This window comes from Schistocerca serialis, chromosome 3 (genome assembly GCF_023864345.2).
Source record: "Schistocerca serialis cubense isolate TAMUIC-IGC-003099 chromosome 3, iqSchSeri2.2, whole genome shotgun sequence".
NCBI lineage: Eukaryota > Metazoa > Arthropoda > Insecta > Orthoptera > Acrididae > Schistocerca > Schistocerca serialis.
Genome location: NC_064640.1, coordinates 162968234 through 162986487, shown reverse-complemented (window position 1 = coordinate 162986487; position 18254 = coordinate 162968234). Strand labels below are relative to the sequence as shown.

The 18254-nt window shown below is 46.0% G+C and overlaps 1 protein-coding gene across 3 annotated transcripts in view; it reads right to left on the bottom strand.

Moving 5' to 3' along the window:
- Positions 1-16572, bottom strand: part of LOC126471556 (glutamate [NMDA] receptor subunit 1) — a 524350-nt gene extending 507778 nt beyond the window's left edge. For 2 of the 3 annotated variants that reach the window (XM_050099785.1, XM_050099784.1), the window contains exon 1: positions 16515-16546. The gene's annotated coding sequence lies outside the window, so the exon portion shown is untranslated. Of the gene's footprint in view, positions 1-16514 lie in introns of all 3 variants that reach the window. The other variant, XM_050099783.1, reaches the window with a different exon arrangement.
- Positions 16573-18254: the final 1682 nt, after the last annotated feature.

Sequence of the window (18254 nt, the reverse complement as noted above, 5' to 3'; positions counted from 1 at the left end):
TTTTTCCTTCTTTTTTTAATCTCTTGATATTGTTCGTTGATACAGCGACCTACAAAAACCTTTTCCCAGAAGTTACTTTGCATTATCTGTATAGCAGAATTGCTTATGTATCTCGTCAGGTATGCATGTCTTTTCTCTGTCGTTCCATTGTACTTGACCTTCTCTTTCGTAATCATTTATCTCAGTATCTTCCATTTCGATGTTTGTACGATGACTGAAACGAGGAAGCACATCTCGATCTTCAGCACTGAAAAAATTCCGGGAATTCAGTATCTCGACCTTCTATCTGTAGCGTAGTTGTCATTTGTTTTGGACAGCCAGTGACTTTGGAACACAGCCCAGTCAGCCGCAAGCCTCTACTGGTAGCTCCATGGGAGTACCAGCTCACATATTTAATTTTTTGGTTTTTTTTCGTAGTTTAATTCTTAAATTAATAGTAGTGGGATGGACAGGGTGTGCGCGTGTTGTGTGCGGACGCAGGAAGATCTGGCCGCAGTTTGCAAGTAGCTACAGACGCTTACGGCCGTAGTCAACTGTCTGCAGGCTGCTGGCTCGGGGTGTGGCGACGGTGGAGAAAATGGCGCGTCGCAAGGGACATTTGTATCGCCCAGGTTCTCTGCTGTGGAGGCACCTTCCAGCGCACCCGAAACGGGAAATGTGCACTCACTGCAGGGTGAATGGTGGGTTGTTACGTGGTTGCGTCTCTCGAGGCAGGGAGGCAGTGTGAAGGCTGGCCATCGGGCCTCGCCGATTCACAATGAGAGTTGACAGGTGGCCGCTCCTTCAGCAGCGTCCGAGCAGGCACATGGGGGTAGGTAAAGTTTTAATAGTTATCGGGATCTCCAATCTTAGTTGTGTTATGTAGCCCCTTAGCGAAATATCGGTTGGGGCTGGAAAGAACTCCAATGTACAATCGTGGGAGCCTCATCCGAGATGTGGAGGAGGCCCTGCCTGTGGCTGTCGAGGTTTCAGGGAGCAGTGGTCTGCAATTGGTGTCACATGTCGGTACCAGTGACGCCTGTCGCTTGGGTTCTGAGATCATCCTCAATTCCAATGGGCGGCTGTCGAAAGTAGTGAAGACTGTTGGCCTCGCTCGCATGGCGTAACCACAACTCACAGTTTGCAGCATCGTACCCAGAGTCGATCGGGGTTCTCTGGTTTGAAGCCGAGTGGGGAGTCTCAGCGAAGGGCTCCGTCGATTCTGTGACACTCATGGCTGCAGATTCCTGGACCAGCGGTATGAGGTGGAGTATCGTAGGACCCTGTTGATAGGTGCACTAAACAAAGGACGCGGCTACTCGAGCAGCAGAGTACTTCTGGAGCGCACAAGGAGTTCTTTTTAGGCTAGGTTGTGTTTAAGGCCCTCTGATGAACCCTTTCCAATGGATACACAGAAAGCGACTTTCAAAATTTTAAGAGTAAATTTTCGAAGAACTGGTAAGAAAGTACCTGAACTTACTGCCCTATAGGAAAGTTGTTGCGTTCAAACTACTCTCAGATCCGAGATACAGATGAAACCTGAAATAGAATTGGTGAGACATGGAACGTTTATCGAAAAAGACAGATTAGACGCCTTAGGAAAAAAAATTTTCGTTGTTATCGACAAAATATTGTGTCCATCGAGATTGAAATTGAGGCTGGCTGTGAAGTTATCTGGTTACGAGGAACACGTCTAGGTGAACTCAAGTTAATTATCGGGTGTTTTTACCGGCCTTCCGATTCTGCCGTAAAAGTTGTAAAATTAATCTAAGAAAGTCTATACGCATTAGCGCGGAAATACCCAAATCATGCCATATTAGTTGGAGGTGGATTTAATCTACGAGTATAGTCTGGCACGTCTGTGGATTCATTGCAGGTGGTAAGGATAGACAGTCTTGAGAAGCACTTTCGAACACGTTTTCCGAAAACTGCCTTGAACAACTAGTTCCGCAGCCCACACGCAGTGGAACTATCTTCGACAGTGACAGGCGTGACCTTATCGCCAGCGTCAGTATACGGGCAGGGATTGGTGATCATGATGTCATCTCAGCGACGATGGTTCCTAAAGTTAATAAATCCATCTAGAAGCCTACGAGAGTATTTAGACTGCAAAAACCAGATAAGCAATTGTTAGTATGTCACTTAGACAATGAATGGACATTATTTAGTTCCAATATGACGGATGTAGAGAAACTATCAGCAAAGTTTAAACTAATTGTAAATCGCACTCTGGAGACGTATGTTCCGGGTAAGGGATAAAAAAGACCCGCCGTGGTTTGTTAACAAAATTCGGAAAATGCTGAGCATGCAGAGATGATTGCACTCTCGGTTAAAAAAAATAAAAAAATAAAATAAAAAAAAGAACGCGCGAATGTCAGCATGCAAAAATGGAAATTCATGCGTCCGTAAGAAGATCGATGCGCAAAGCATACAACAACTTCCACCGTTAAGCCTTAGCGAACGATATCGCCGGGGGCCTGGGAAAATTCTGCTCACACGTTAAATCAATAAGCGGCTGAGGGCTTTTATACAGTCACTCATTGCCAAGTCCGGAGTGGCAATAGAAAGTCGTATAAACAAACTGTCCATTGACTGTTGCACAGGCCCCGAATGGAGGACGTAATAACAGGCGTCCCCGGTGTAGAGAATCAACTGAAAACAAATAAGACGCCAGGTCCAGATAGCATCGCAATTCGGTTTTAATGAGAGAAAATGCGCAGGTGACTCGTGTATATAAGAACGGTTAGACAACGGCCCACAAAATTACAGACCAATATCCTTAACATCAGTTGGCTACATAATCCTTGAACACATTCTTAGTTCGAATATAATGAATTTCCTTGAGAGAGAAAAGCTTCTGTCCACAAATCAGCGCGGATTTAGAACGCATCGCTCGTGCGAAATTTCCTCGCATGATATCCTGCGAACCATAGACGGAAGGCAATGGCAGATTCCATATTTCCAAATATCCGGAAAGCGTCTGACACGATGCTCCACTGCAGTCTGTTAACAAATATTCGAGCATAAGGACTAGGTTCCCAGATATGTGAGAGGCCCTAAGACTTCTTAAGTAATAGAACGCATTATAACTGCGTGGACTTCTGTGGCCAGAGTCAGTCGACATAAAAATTTTCTAGGTATGGTACCGCGTCATAATGTATAAAACTACTGTTTCAGCGGCCTTCTTCTGGGTCTACTGGTCACAATAGACCCAGATGAACGCCCCTGCAATAGTGGCCGAAACGTTGGTTTATCTCCAGCAGCAGTAGTTTTATACATTATGACGCGGTACCATACGCAGAAAACTTTTATTTCGGCTAATAGAACGCAGTACCGTACGTTGTCCTCGACGGCGAGCGTTCATCTGAGACAAAAGTGTCGTCAGGAATGCACCACGGACGTGTGATAGGACCACTGTTGTTCTCTATGTAGGTAAATGATGTGACGGATAGGATGATGTGCAATTTACGGCTGTCTGCTGACCATGCTGCGCTGTACGGACAGATATCGTCGTTTGAGTGACAATAGGAGGATACAAGATGACTTAGATCAAATTTCTAGTTGTTGTGCGGGTAACAGCTAGCTCTAAATGTAGAGAAATGTAAGTTAATGCATACGAGTAGGAAAAACAATCCTGCAACGTTCGAATACAACACAAGGAGCGTACTGCTTGACACAGCAACGTCGATTAAATGTGTAGGCGTAAGGCTGGAAAGCGATATGAAATGGAACGAGCATGCAAAGTTGGTAGTAGTAAAAGGGAATAAAGATGGATGGTCGACTTCCGTTTATTGGGAGAATTTTAGGAAAGTGCAGCTTATCTGTAAAGGAGAATGTGTGTAGAGCAATAGCGCTATACAGTTCTGTTTCAGTGTCTCGGATCTCCGTCAGGTCGGGTTAAAGGAAGACAGCGAAGCAATTGAGAGGCGTGTTGCTAGATTTGTTACTAGTACGTTCGATCAGCACGCATGCTTCGTAAACTCGAAATGGAATCCCGGGAGTGAAGAAGACAATCTTTTCGCGAGTCACTATTGAGAACATTTGTGGCAGACAGTAGAACGATTCTCCTGCCGCCAACGTACATTTCGCGTGACAACCGCGAAGATAAGATAACTAAGGGCTCATACGGAGGCATATTGACAATCTTTTTCTCTCGCTCTATTTGAGAGTGGAACAGGAAAGGAAATGACTAGCAGTGGTATACGGTATCCTTCGCCATGCAACAATCGTTGGCTTGCGGAGTATGTATGTAGATGTAGATATCTTTCATCTTCCTTTTCGGTACGAGTGTGGTCGCTGTGACTAGATGATTTTGATGCGTTTACTTATTTAACCTAAGACTAAAACGTCTTGCAATTGTCTGTCAGATCTATCGGTAAAACTTTACTTTCGAAATTACTAAACGGTCCTCGCTCTGGTCTCCTTACACTCATTTTGACTGCGGTAAGCTTTTGTGTGTCAAGGACTTGATTGCTCTTAAATCTGTGATGGAACTGTCTTTGCCTTCATAACACCTTCCTTTCGTGGATATTGAACCACAGTGGTTCCTGCCTACCTCTTACAACCTTACTCTACAAAATATGAATTAAAGATTGCACTCCTGTTTCAAGACGTTGAACGTGTTGCTCGTAACTACGATATAAAGATGAACGCTATTTGCTCACACTCTGATCTGAATGAAGGCACAAGACAGCCTTCGTTCAAACAAGTGAACTTGCTGTATATGAAAAATGACCTATGTCTGACGGAACACAAAGAGTTCCTTGTAGAGTTATTATAAAGACAGTACCCGTAACTTACTACAAGGGGTCCAAGACGCTCCTGTTGATAGGAAGGATAAGACAACACACGAAAAAACTTATACAACACATCTACACGGCTTGGACGGAATTATGGAAACAGCACGAGAACATAAATGCAGATGCTAGGTGGCGCTGTTGTATTTGACCCCTGACGGCAGCTGTCGATGCCCTCATACGTTGGTCAGAACAGTGTCGTGTGCAGTTGTGACAGCATTGTATCACAGCTAACAACGGGACCGCGCCTTCTCATCATCACCGATTTCAACAATATTGCTGACTGGTTGACGCAGCGAAAAGAGTACGCAACAGTAATGCGAGGGTCTTGGGGTCGAGTTCCCATGAGGAAACATTTTTTTTATTTTAATTTTTTACATTACTTACACAGCAAAATAAATTGAAATAATGCGAAATATATTTCAGTTAATAATATTTCCATAAAAGACACGAAAAGAAAGTCGAAGTGAAATTTGAAATTGCAATTATATTTCTAGGAAGAAATTTTAAGACGCACACAAGAACTTCGTACACGAAATTAGATTATTACAGCTGATAATTTACACTTGCCGGCGTAAAAGTAGGGGAAGCAATAATTTTCCCGTTATCTTGCATATATTCATTCAATCGCTGCGTTTCTAAAATTACACGGTTGTTTTAAAGTTATTACAGAAATACAATCTTGGTTTACTTTCATAAAACATTATCTCTCATCGCACAGTTTGGCAACAAACAACGCGCAACGCAGCATTTTTCCGAATATTAGAAGTTTATGATGACGACAGAATATATTTTGATGCAGTCTTCGCGGAATGTAATTTCTTTTTCTCTCTCGATGAGATAAGAGGAGCTTTGAAACATTTTGATGAAATTCTTTGGCCGCGCGGGGTAGCCGCGCGGTATTAGGCGCCTTGTCACTGTCCGTGCGGCTCCCCCCATCCGAGGTTCGAGTCCTCCCTCGGATATGGGTGTGTGTGTTGTCCATAGAGTAAGTTAGTTTAAGTAGTGTGTAGGCTTAGGGACCGATGACCTCAGCAGTTTGGTCCCATAAGACCTTACCTCAAATTTTCAAGTTTTCCAAATTCTTTGTTTGATGTTAAAAATAAGAAAAAAAGTTTCTGTGAAGGGACTCGACTCTGCGATCCTCGGATTATAGTTCTGCATTCTTTCCGTTAAACAACTCACTGCCTGGAATGTTCACTAATACACTCCTGGAAATGGAAAAAAGAACACATTGACACCGGTGTGTCAGACCCACCATACTTGCTCCGGACACTGCGAGAGGGCTGTACAAGCAATGATCACACGCACGGCACAGCGGACACACCAGGAACCGCGGTGTTGGCCGTCGAATGGCGCTAGCTGCGCAGCATTTGTGCACCGCCGCCGTCAGTGTCAGCCAGTTTGCCGTGGCATACGGAGCTCCATCGCAGTCTTTAACACTGGTAGCATGCCGCGACAGCGTGGACGTGAACCGTATGTGCAGTTGACGGACTTTGAGCGAGGGCGTATAGTGGGCATGCGGGAGGCCGGGTGGACGTACCGCCGAATTGCTCAACACGTGGGGCGTGAGGTCTCCACAGTACATCGATGTTGTCGCCAGTGGTCGGCGGAAGGTGCACGTGCCCGTCGACCTGGGACCGGACCGCAGCGACGCACGGATGCACGCCAAGACCGTAGGATCCTACGCAGTGCCGTAGGGGACCGCACCGCCACTTCCCAGCAAGTTAGGGACACTGTTGCTCCTGGGGTATCGGCGAGGACCATTCGCAACCGTCTCCATGAAGCTGGGCTACGGTCCCGCACACCGTTAGGCCGTCTTCCGCTCACGCCCCAACATCGTGCAGCCCGCCTCCAGTGGTGTCGCGACAGGCGTGAATGGAGGGACGAATGGAGACGTGTCGTCTTCAGCGATGAGAGTCGCTTCTGCCTTGGTGCCAATGATGGTCGTATGCGTGTTTGGCGCCGTGCAGGTGAGCGCCACAATCAGGACTGCATACGACCGAGGCACACAGGGCCAACACCCGGCATCATGGTGTGGGGAGCGATCTCCTACACTGGCCGTACACCACTGGTGATCGTCGAGCGGACAATGAATAGTGCACGGTACATCCAAACCGTCATCGAACCCATCGTTCTACCATTCCTAGACCGGCAAGGGAACTTGCTGTTCCAACAGGACAATGCACGTCCGCATGTATCCCGTGCCACCCAACGTGCTCTAGAAGGTGTAAGTCAACTACCCTGGCCAGCAAGACCTCCGGATCTGTCCCCCATTGAGCATGTTTGGGACTGGATGAAGCGTCGTTCAAATGGTTCAAATGGCTCTGAGCACTATGGGACTTAACATCTATGGTCATCAGTCCCCTAGAACTTAGAACTACTTAAACCTAACTAACCTAAGGACATCACACAACACCCAGCCATCACGAGGCAGAGAAAATCCCTGACCCCGCCGGGAATCGAACCCGGGAACCCGGGCGCGGGAAGCGAGAACGCTACCGCACGACCACGAGCTGCGGGCGATGAAGCGTCGTCTCACGCGGTCTGCACGTCCAGCACGAACGCTGGTCCAACTGAGGCGCCAGGTGGAAATGGCATGGCAAGCCGTTCCACAGGACTACATCCAGCATCTCTACGATCGTCTCCATGGGAGAATAGCAGCCTGCAATGCTGCGAAAGGTGGATATACACTGTACTAGTGCCGACATTGTGCATGCTCTGTTGACCGTGTCTATGTTCCTGTGGTTCTGTCAGTGTGATCATGTGATGTATCTGACCCCAGGAATGTGTCAATAAAGTTTACCCTTCCTGGGACGATGAATTCACGGTGTTCTTATTTCAATTTCCAGGAGTGTATAAATGGCTCATGTCACTCCCGACCCGGGCCGCGAGGAGTGGCCGCGTGGTTAGCGGCGCATCTCACTGACTGCGCGGCCCCTCCCGCCGGAGGTTCGAGTCCTCCCATGTGTGTGTGTGTGTGTTGTTCTTACAAAGGGAGGCCACGACGTTTGGAACGCGGATTTACTGCTAACTTCGTACACTCGTAGTACTCCATTAGCGCGTACTTCTCAAGCGTCATAGAGATCGTATTTAATCGAAAGAGAACGAGAAATTGCTTCTCGTGATGACGCTATCAAAATACACTCGATACTGCGTGACCAACGATCAGCGCCGATATTTAAGGAAGTGCTGCGTTATGCATGGTTTGCTTCCAAATTATCGGCTGCAGGGAGGTTTTTGAAAATGTTAACGAGGTTTGTTTTTCCACGGAAAACCTCAAAAGACCTTGCGTGTGAGGAAACATAGCAATTATTCAGTGCAGCTGTTGCCGTTTAACTTTGTTTTTCATGTTTTTACGAAAAATACCATCCCGCAGCTTGTAATCGTAATGTCGAAAGCGACGATTAATTGTACATCTTTCGAAAGCCGTCTGTGCCGGTCAAAACTTCTGAGGTAACAAGTCGTTTCGGGCTCCTTCCAGGTACAAGGGATTTCTCAAATCAGGGACAAGCATACACTTTCAGTATCACTTTATGCGTTTGGCCGTTTACTAGTCAGTAGTTATGAATAATAAAAATTTGTAGACTGCCAAATAACATTGTAAATTTAATAAAAGTTCATCCGATTACACGTATTTTTCCCATTACATCAACTGTAAATAAAAATAAAACTGACGAGCGGGACTCGATCCAGTGACCCAGCGATTACGGGGCTTGAACGCTAACCACTCGCCTGCCGGCGCTTCCTGGTAAATGATTACGCATAGATATCTGAGATATTTGACGATCGAAATTATCTTGCGATTTTCTCAATAACGCTTGAGAAGTACGCGCTATTGCTTACACATTTTGTTGTCCCAATGGAGTACTACGAGTCTACGAAGTTTGCAGTAAATCCGCTTTCCAGACGTCGTAGCCTCCCCTTGTTAGTATAAGTTAGTTTAAATAGTGTGTGAGTCTAGGGACCGATGACCTCAGCAATTTGGCCCCTTAGAAATTCACACACATTTGAACATTTTTGAACTCCCGACCCGCCCCAAACATGTTATCTGTTCTAAACGCATTACCATACACAGCACCAACTTCTGTCTCTCTCGTTTCTGTAAAACCCTGCATATACCATAAATTTGGTTCAAATCAGTGATGACATGTAGGCGCGGTCCCCTTGTAAGTGAATTCGAACGTGAACAGGTTGCCGCGCGGGATTAGCCGAGCGGTCTCAGGCACTGCTGTCATGGACTGTGCGGCTGGTCCAGGCGGAGGTTCGAGTCTTCCATGGGCATGGGTGTGTGTGTGTGTTTGTCCTTAGGATAATTTAGGTTAAGTAGTGTGTAAGCTTAGGGACTGCTGACCTTAGCAGTTAAGTCCCATAAGATTTCACACACATTTGAACATTTGTGGACAGGTTGTTTGTGCTCATATGGTGGGTACTGCCGTAACCAATACAGCAGACGTGTTTCGTGTTTCAAGAGGCACCGCATCGAAATTAATTCGCATAGAGGGAAACCGGGAACCATCAAGCAGTAAATCACAACGCGGGCGAAAGTGTGTTCAACGATAATGCAGAACTGTTTGTCGCACTCGCGAACCCTGTGAGCGCCAAAACGACTCAAAGGGAATTCCACTAGTAGAGAATTGCAGGGATAGCTGGAATTCCAAAACCACACATCAGTGATACAAATTTCCGTAACAGGAAAACGTGGTGCCGAAGTCTTAAACCTTGAACTATGGAGCAATGGAAGAGCGTCATTTGGTCAGATGTTTCACACTGTTTCCTACTTATGGTAGAGTTTAAGTCTGGTGCACGCCGTTCCAAGAATTTGATGTAGACTGCTTGCAGCCAAAGAGTGAAACATAGCGGACACTCGGTGATAACTGGGCAGCTATATCGTGATATTCGTGGGCCCACTGGTTACGCAGCAAGTTTGCATTAGTGCCAAGGATTACGTGACGATTTTGGCTGCTCAGTTCCACCCCAAGGTACAATATTTTTTTCCCAACGAAGATGCTGTGTTACAAGGTTAGAGTGTCCTGCCCACACTGCCCGCATCGTCGGGGACTGGTTTTGTGAGCAAAACGTTGAATTGCCGCGTTTTGCAGATCTTAGCTAGCACACTAGACTCGCATTCGGGAGGACGGCGGTTCAATCCCTCGTCTGGCCATCCTGATTTAGGTTTCCCGTGATTTCCCTAAATCGCTCTTGACAAATGCCGGGATAGTTCCTTTGAAAGGGCACGGCCGACTTCCTTCCCCGTCCTTCCCTAATCCGATGAGACCGATGACCTCGCTGTCTGGTGTTCTCCCCCAAACAACCCCAACCCAACCAGATCTCAGTATTATTGAACCTTTGTTGTCTAATTTCGAGAGACGTGTGCGTGATCACTGTCCATCGCCATCATCGTTACCGGAGCTTGCCACTATTTTACAGGAAGAATAATACGAAAATTCCCTTAAAATCATACAGGACCTGTGTTTATCCATCCCGAGACGACTGGAAGCTGTTTTGATCGTCAACTGTTTTCCTACACCGTATTAGGCATGGTAATGAGTTGCGTTTTAGCGGTTCGCTAAATTTGATCCCCCTCCCACCCTTCCACCTATCCCCCCCCCCCCCGCCTGTACGTATGTACGCAGCATGTCACACAATGAAGTTGTTGGGGGAGAGTGCTACATACTGTTATTTGTACCTCCCTTTCGCAGCCCACTCACAAACTGACTGCGAGAAAAATGACGGTCTGTGTAACCGCGTGGACGCCCTTACCGTTCTTTTACCCCTCAGGCTCAGATTCTGCAGCGATATACGACGGATGATATCTGTGAAGAATGCTGGTTTCTTAAACTTACGAAACAGTGCTTCACAAAAAGAAAATTGCCATTCTTTCAAATACTGCCATGTAAGTTTCCCAGACACTGTCAGGCTAGCTGAACCAAATCTAGCAGCACACCAGTGATGTCTTACCATATCCGCTTTTAATCTGAGGTCGTGAGGACCATAAATACTACGCAGCTCCACATCATTTTAGCCGAATCCTTCGGAAAATTCGAAGTCGTACAGCCGGCCGCGGTGGCCGTGCGGTTCTAGGCGATTCAGTCCGCAACCGCGGGACTGCTACGGACGCAGGTTCGAATCCTGCCTCGGGCATGGATGTGTGTGATGTCCTTAGGTTAGTTAGGTTTAAGTAGTTCTAAGTTCTAGGGGACTAATGGCCTAAGATGTTGAGTCCCATAGTGCTCAGAGCCATTTGAAGTCGTACATTTTTCCACCTTACAACTGATTCTATAGAGGTTGGTCCATTGATAGTGACCGGGCCAAATATCTCACGAAATAAGCGTCAAACGAAAAAACTACAAAGAACGAAACTCGTCTAGCTTGAAGGGGCAAACCAGATGGCGATATGGTTGGCCCGCTAGATGGCGCTGCCATAGGTCAATCGGATATCAACTCCTTTTTTAAAATAGGAACACCCATTTTTATTACATATTCGTGTAGTACGTAAAGAAATATGAATGTTTTTGTTGGACCACGTTTATCGCTTTGTGCTAGATGGCTCTGTAATAGTCACAAAGTACGTGGTATCACATAACATTACGCCAGTGTGGACGGTATTTACTTCGTGATACACTACCCATGTTAAAATGGACCGTTTACCAATTGCGAAAAAGGTCGATATCGTGTTGATGTATGGCTATTGTGATCAAAATGCCCAATGTGCTATGTATGCTGCTCGGTATCCTGGACGACATCATCCAAGTGTCCGGACCGTTCGCCGGATAGTTATGTTATTTAAGGAAACAGGAAGTGTTCAGCCACATGTGAAACGTCAACCACGACCTGCAACAAATGATGATGCCCAAGTAGGTGTTTTACCTGCTGTCGCCGCTAATCCGCACATCAGTAGCAGACAAACTGCGCGAGAATCGGGAATCTGAAAAACGTCTGTGTTGAGAATGCTACATCAACATCGATTGCACCCGTACCATATTTCTATGCACCAGGAATTGCATGGCGACGACTTTGAACGTCGTGTACAGTTCTGCCACTGGGCACAAGAGAAATTACGGGACGATTTTTTGCACTCATTCTATTTAGCGACGAAGCGTCATTCACCAACAGCAGTAACGTAAACCGGCATAATGTGCACTATTGGGCAACAGAAAATCCACGATGACTGCGACAAGTGGAACATCAGCGAGCTTGGCGGGTTAATGTATGGTACGGCATTATGAAAGGAAGGATAATTGGCCCCCATTTTATCGATGGCAATCTAAATGGTGCAATGTATGCTGATTTCCTACGTAATGTCCTACCGATGTTACTACAAGATGTTTCACTATGTGACAGGATGCCGATGTACTTCCAACATGATGGATGTCCGGCACATAGCTCGCCTGCGGTTGAAGCGGTATTGAATAGCATATTTCATGGCAGGTGGATTGGACGTCAAAGCACCATATCATGGCCCTCACGTTCACCGTATGTGACGTCCTCGGATTTCTTTCTGTGGGGAAAGGTGAAGGATATGTGCTATCGTGATCCACTGACAACGCCTGACAACTTGCGTCAGCGCATTGTCAATGCATGTGCGAACATTACGGAAGGCGAACTACTCGCTGTTGAGAGGAATGTCGTTACACGTATTGCCAAATGCACTGAGGCTAACGGACATCATTTTGAGCATTTATTGGATTGATGTTGTATTTACAGGTAATCACGCTGTAACAGCATGCGTTCTCAGAAATGGTAAGTTCACAAAGGTACATGTATCACATTGGAACAACCGAAATAAAATGTTCAAACGTACCTACGTTCTGTATTTTAATTTAAAAAACCTACCTGTTACCAACTGTTCGTCTAAAATTGTAAGCCGTATGTTTGTGACTATTACAGCGCCATCTATCACAAAGCGAAAAAAGTGGTCCAACTAAAACATTCATATTTCTTTACGTATTACACGAATATGTAATTTAAAATGTGGGTTCCTATTTACAAAAACGCAGTTAATATCCGTTTGAGCTATGGCAGCGCCATCTAGTCGGCCAACCATAGCACCATCTGGTTTCCCCCTTAAAGCTAGACAAGTTTCGTTCTTTGTAGTTTTTTTCATTTGACGCTTATTTCGTGAGATATTTGGCCTGGTCACGATCAATGGACCACCCTGTATGTTCACTTCGCTTAGTGCAGATTCCCAAAGTTAATCTTAAATATTTAACAGGTATGAGTTAGTACAGTTTTCTGTTCCATGTGGGAAAATTCTTTGGTCTGTAGACGTCGGTACATACGAGGGTTATTCGGAAAGTAACGAACGATCGGTGGCGAAATGGAAACCTCAGTGAAAATCCGATGACGTTTTGCACAGGTGTGTTGGCCAGTGTCTCTAGTATACCCGTCGATCGCGTTACGTTACTTTTTTTAGTTCTGAGCACACTGGGAGCACATAAAGGTATCTAGAAAGTGTCTCCCGCCAAGTACGAGGCCCTGGGGAGAAATTTCGCCTGAAGCTATGCACCTAACATTACATAACTGTCCTGCGTTTTCTTCTTCAAGACAATTTTCAGCCGTATTCTTTAGGGGCAATGATGATGCTCCTGCATCTTTTTCAATTGGAGATGTTTGATTACCCACATTACAGCCCGTAATTGTCTCCCTATGAGTTTCATCTCTGCTCACATGAACCGCTGGCTATGAAGACAACATTTTGGCACAGACAACGAACTGTAGGCCAGCGTAGAGAACTGGCGGAAAGCACTGGTGGCTGCCTTTTATAACGAGGCTATTGGAAAGTTGGTATAACGCTACGACAAATGTCCAAGTCTGATCGGCGACTATGGAGATAAGTAGCTGGAATTTGCAGCTAATTGTTGCAAATAAAACAGTTTTGATTTTCACTGTGGTTGCCATTTCGCGACTTATCGTTCCTTACTTTCCGAATAGTCGTCGTAGTAACAGAACCCAGGGCGTTGCCCTCGACGGCGAGTGTTCGTGAGAGACGAGGGTATCGTCAGGAATGCCTGAGGGAAGTTTGAGAGGAACACTTTTATTCTCTAAACATATAAATGAATTGAAAGACTGGATAAGTAACACTCTGCAGCTGTTTCCTAGATGACGTTCCACTCGCACCCGCAAATAGAGCGAGGGAAAAACGACAGTCTATATGCCTCTGCACGAGCCCTAATTTCTCTTACCTTCTCTTCGAGCCTCATACGCAAGATGTACGGTGCATTGGCGGCAATGGAATCATTCTGCAGTTAAACCAAATACCGATTCCCTAAATTTTCGCAAAGAGTATATGAAATATACTCACAGTATTCTAAGAACCATCAGCTGTTGTATAAGGGAATGATGTCAATGAAAATTGGTGCCGGACCAGCGCTCGAACCCGAGTTCCCCGCTTTACGCCAGCGGTCTCCTTAACTGCTTTGGCTACCCGTGCGCGATTCATGGCCACACCCAAACTTCCAAACGTCGTCTTTCCTGCGTCACAAAACGTGCTGGTATACACATTATGTATTTCCCGTACAGGGGAGACATTTTAATTGAAAGTCGCTGCCTAGTATCGGCAGATAAATAGGATATTGCAGTGCCTGTGTTACGGTCCCGGTCCGGCACAAATTTTAATTGCTGCCATTCCATTATACAGCTGACGCTTGTTCATATTCGCAACTACGAATACATTTCATGTATTTCATAACGGCTGTAGTCGCTCCAGTGCCTGTTCCTTCGGAACAGTGCACAGGCACTGCAATATCACACTGCGTATGTTGTGTTAGATACGTGATGTTAAATACAAACATTATCAGCACTGATAAAAGAAAGCATTATAGAACAACTAACGTCCTCAGTTCGTATAATGATGTGTCAAAATGGTTCGAGCCTTCAGATTCTTCTCTAAAGATACTACTGTTGAGAGACCGGAATACTATAATGCTACATATTTACCTATGAAAATGTCCCGCAGTCTTTTCGAATGCTCTTCATGTCATATGTAGATAAAATGAGCCAATAAGCACAGAGAAGAGGAAAGCATTCACGAGGTTCGACTACATGGTAAGTGTCAGATCAACTCCTCACCAGCGTTTCCATCGTAGTTCCCCGCAGCTAAGCAATAGAAACGAGACTGGAGATCTAACTGTAACTGTAAACGTTCCGACTAATAATGGAGAGATTACCAAGCACACCCTGTCCGGTATAATTTGAGAATGCCCGAAGAGCGACGAGGCTTTTCGCCCGAAAAGCTTATAACAACACCTTCCGAAGAATTCTGTGACGGAACAGATCTGCATAAGAACAAGAGGAAGTCCCACACACACTAAAGCGAACACACTCATTTTGGTCACGCCCCATTCAGCAAGTGGCTGAGGATTAGAAAGAAACAACACTCGCGCGAAGCACCCTCCGCCTACGCAATACACACGCTGTGAGTGCAGCAAATTTTAAATAACATAATCGGTCGCGAAACTAAAATATTAATCGGTAAAATTAGTGCCGAATGGTGCATTTCTACGGTCTGTTAAGCAGCATATTAGGTTAGCTCACCAAGTAATCACATTTAGACGGATTAATCTGCAATCGGCGATTACGTAATAAATTAAAAGGGTGTCTGGAACACGCAAACTCGGCCGCATCTACGAGGGTAAGTCAATAAATAACTCGCAAACTAGGATAGAGACATCAAAGCCTCGTGTACCAGCCTGAAATCGATTTTTTTTTTTCGCGTATAACGCTCTCGGGATACACCAAGTGTATTTGGTTCCGTAATTTGCGACACCTCACAAAACCGATGTGTGCAAGGGGTAGGGAAATACCGCTATACGGGAAACTATGAGATCAGTGGATAACCGGCGCAGACAGGACGTTTCTTTTATACGAATGCGTGGTATCTGTTCTTTCGGACACGTACAAAAGAACAGACACAACGTTTTCATATAATTGATTCGCCTCGATGGGCAATGGATCCACCATCTTCATTGCGGATGCACAGATAAGTCCGACCTCCTGCAGGAATCTTAGAGTAGTGAGCATGGAGGAAATGGACGGGAACGGCGGGAATGTGCCGAGATAGTCCGCCCAGTGGCAATAATACTATGTCCCGGATTGCACCTTCCTAGTAAGCAGGAGGTCTCGGGTTCGAATCCTGTTCAGGTACCTATTTTCACTCGTACCGCTGTGTCCTCGCAATGCCCCGTTGCGGCTGACGCCAGTAATCCCTTTCCTTTCTACCCAACTCCACATTCGATCTACATAGGACGATTCTCGTTTGGGACTAATTTTTGTCCTTTGCAGAATTCCTGTATCCCACTGAACACAATTTTGCACGAAATAAAGTTATAAACGTGTAAAAGGACGTATTTCGCGAAGTGTCCCTCGGCTCACAAAAATCGCGTTAATCTAGTCGGGAACTTACTTATATCACACCTGCCATTCTGGTATGACTGCACATCATTAAGCATTGGCCGCGGAATACTGTGTATCGGCTACCTTCCACGCGACACGTGCTGGAACCTCCTAGACACGTAAGGCGCGAAATTTAAAATAGTGTCCGGTATTCTGGCGTTTGCTACTTATTAATTGACACACTCTCGTACAAACAGTCTGAGAAAGGAAGCACGCTTCGAAAGATTCTGCGACAGTCGCACCTTAACTGCGTTTGTAAAACGAGTGGAAAAAACGGTTGCGGCGCAGCGAAAGAAAGAGCGTACGAAGTTTGAGGGCAGGTGCGGCGCGTGTAATTGGACTTACCGGCGAGGCTCGGTTGCGCGCGGCGCTGCGGGCTGCACAGTGGCGGCTTCGCGAGACACGCTCAGCATCCGAGCCGCAGCCGCCGCCGCTGCTTCGATCGTCGCTGTGCGCGCGCAAGCCTATCCAGCTTCTGCCGCCTCTGCTGTCATCGCATGACAAATATGTCGCAAGCTGGATAACGCTCTCGGCACCATTTCGGTACGAAACACGTAGCCCGTCCAACAGCTTCTCTCACAACTGCAACCCAAAGAAAGACATTCCGCTCCGGTAGAATCAGAAGCGTCGCGCTCCATCCTTATATTACGGAAGAGAAATAAGTAGGCACCTACATCTACATCTACGTACACACTCCGCAAGGCACCGTACGGTTTATGGCAGAAGGTACCTCGTACCACTACTATTCATTTCCTTTTCTCTACCAGTCGCAAGTACAGCGAGGAAAAGGGCGACTGTCTATATGCCCTAATAACACTTATCTTTGTAGTCCTTGAGCAAAACATACATTGGGGACAATAGAACCATTCTGCATCAGTCGCAAATACCGCTTCTCCAAATTTTCTCAATATTCAATATGGTTCAAATGGCTCTGAGCACTATGGGACTTAACTTCTGAGGTCATCAGTCCCCTAGAACTTAGAACTACTTAAACCTAACTAACCTAAGGACATCACAAACATCCATGCCCGAGGCAGGATTCGAACCTACGACTGTAGCGGTCGCGCGGTTCCAGACTGTAGCGTCTAGAACCGCTCGGCTTTCTCAGTATTGTTTAGCGAAAAAAAAATGGTTCAAATGGCTCTGAGCACTATGGGACTTAACTTCTGAGGTCATCAGTCCCCTAGAACTTAGAACTACTTAAACCTAACTAACCTAAGGACATCACACACATCCATGCCCGAGGCAGGATTCGAATCTGCGACCGTAGCGGTCGCGCGGTTCCAGGCTGTAGCGCCTAGAAGCGCTCGGCCACTTCGGCCGGTCTTAGCGAAAAGAATGTCGTCTTCTCTCCAGGAAATCCCATTCGAGTTCACGAAGTGTCTTCGTAAACTTGTAACACTCGCGCTTTGATCGAACCTGCTGGTAACACATCTAATAAGACGACTCCGAATTGCTTCGGTTTCTCCCTTTAATTCAACATGTTGGTAATCCTAAACTCTCTCAAGAATGATTCGCACTAGAGTTTTACGCATGCATGCATGTCCGAAGGAACTTTGCATGGTAATTCGGAAACAGAAGCACTCCCCCAACAGAATTTCTGAGCTGCCGACATGTGGTACAGTCAGTGGAAATGGTTAAGAAACAAAAAAGGACACGGTATAAGAGAGAGAGCAGACAGTGGCAGTGGGATATACTCTAAATCAATGGGAGGAAATGGAGACAGTCGGAGAGAGACACATATAGACAGTGGCAGTGAGACGGAGATGCTGAGTATGAAGACTTAACTACTAAGACAGATGGGGTAAAAGGATTTAGAATCTTCTGTGTTAAAAGAGCGCGAATATGTTCTCATGCCAAAGTTTTTGGTGAGAAAGGCGGAATGAGGACTGAGGTAGCTGGTTCTCCACTCTTCTGTCGGAGACTTTTTAAGAGGAGCGTACATAACCCTCTTTTTTGGGCTCCGATAGGAACATTTTTCCGTTGGTGAATAATATAACAAAAAGGTACGGGAGAGGGCATTTTGAATATTGTACTGGTAGTCGCTTACGAATATGGTGCACCATTGCAGCTGTTTTACTGTCT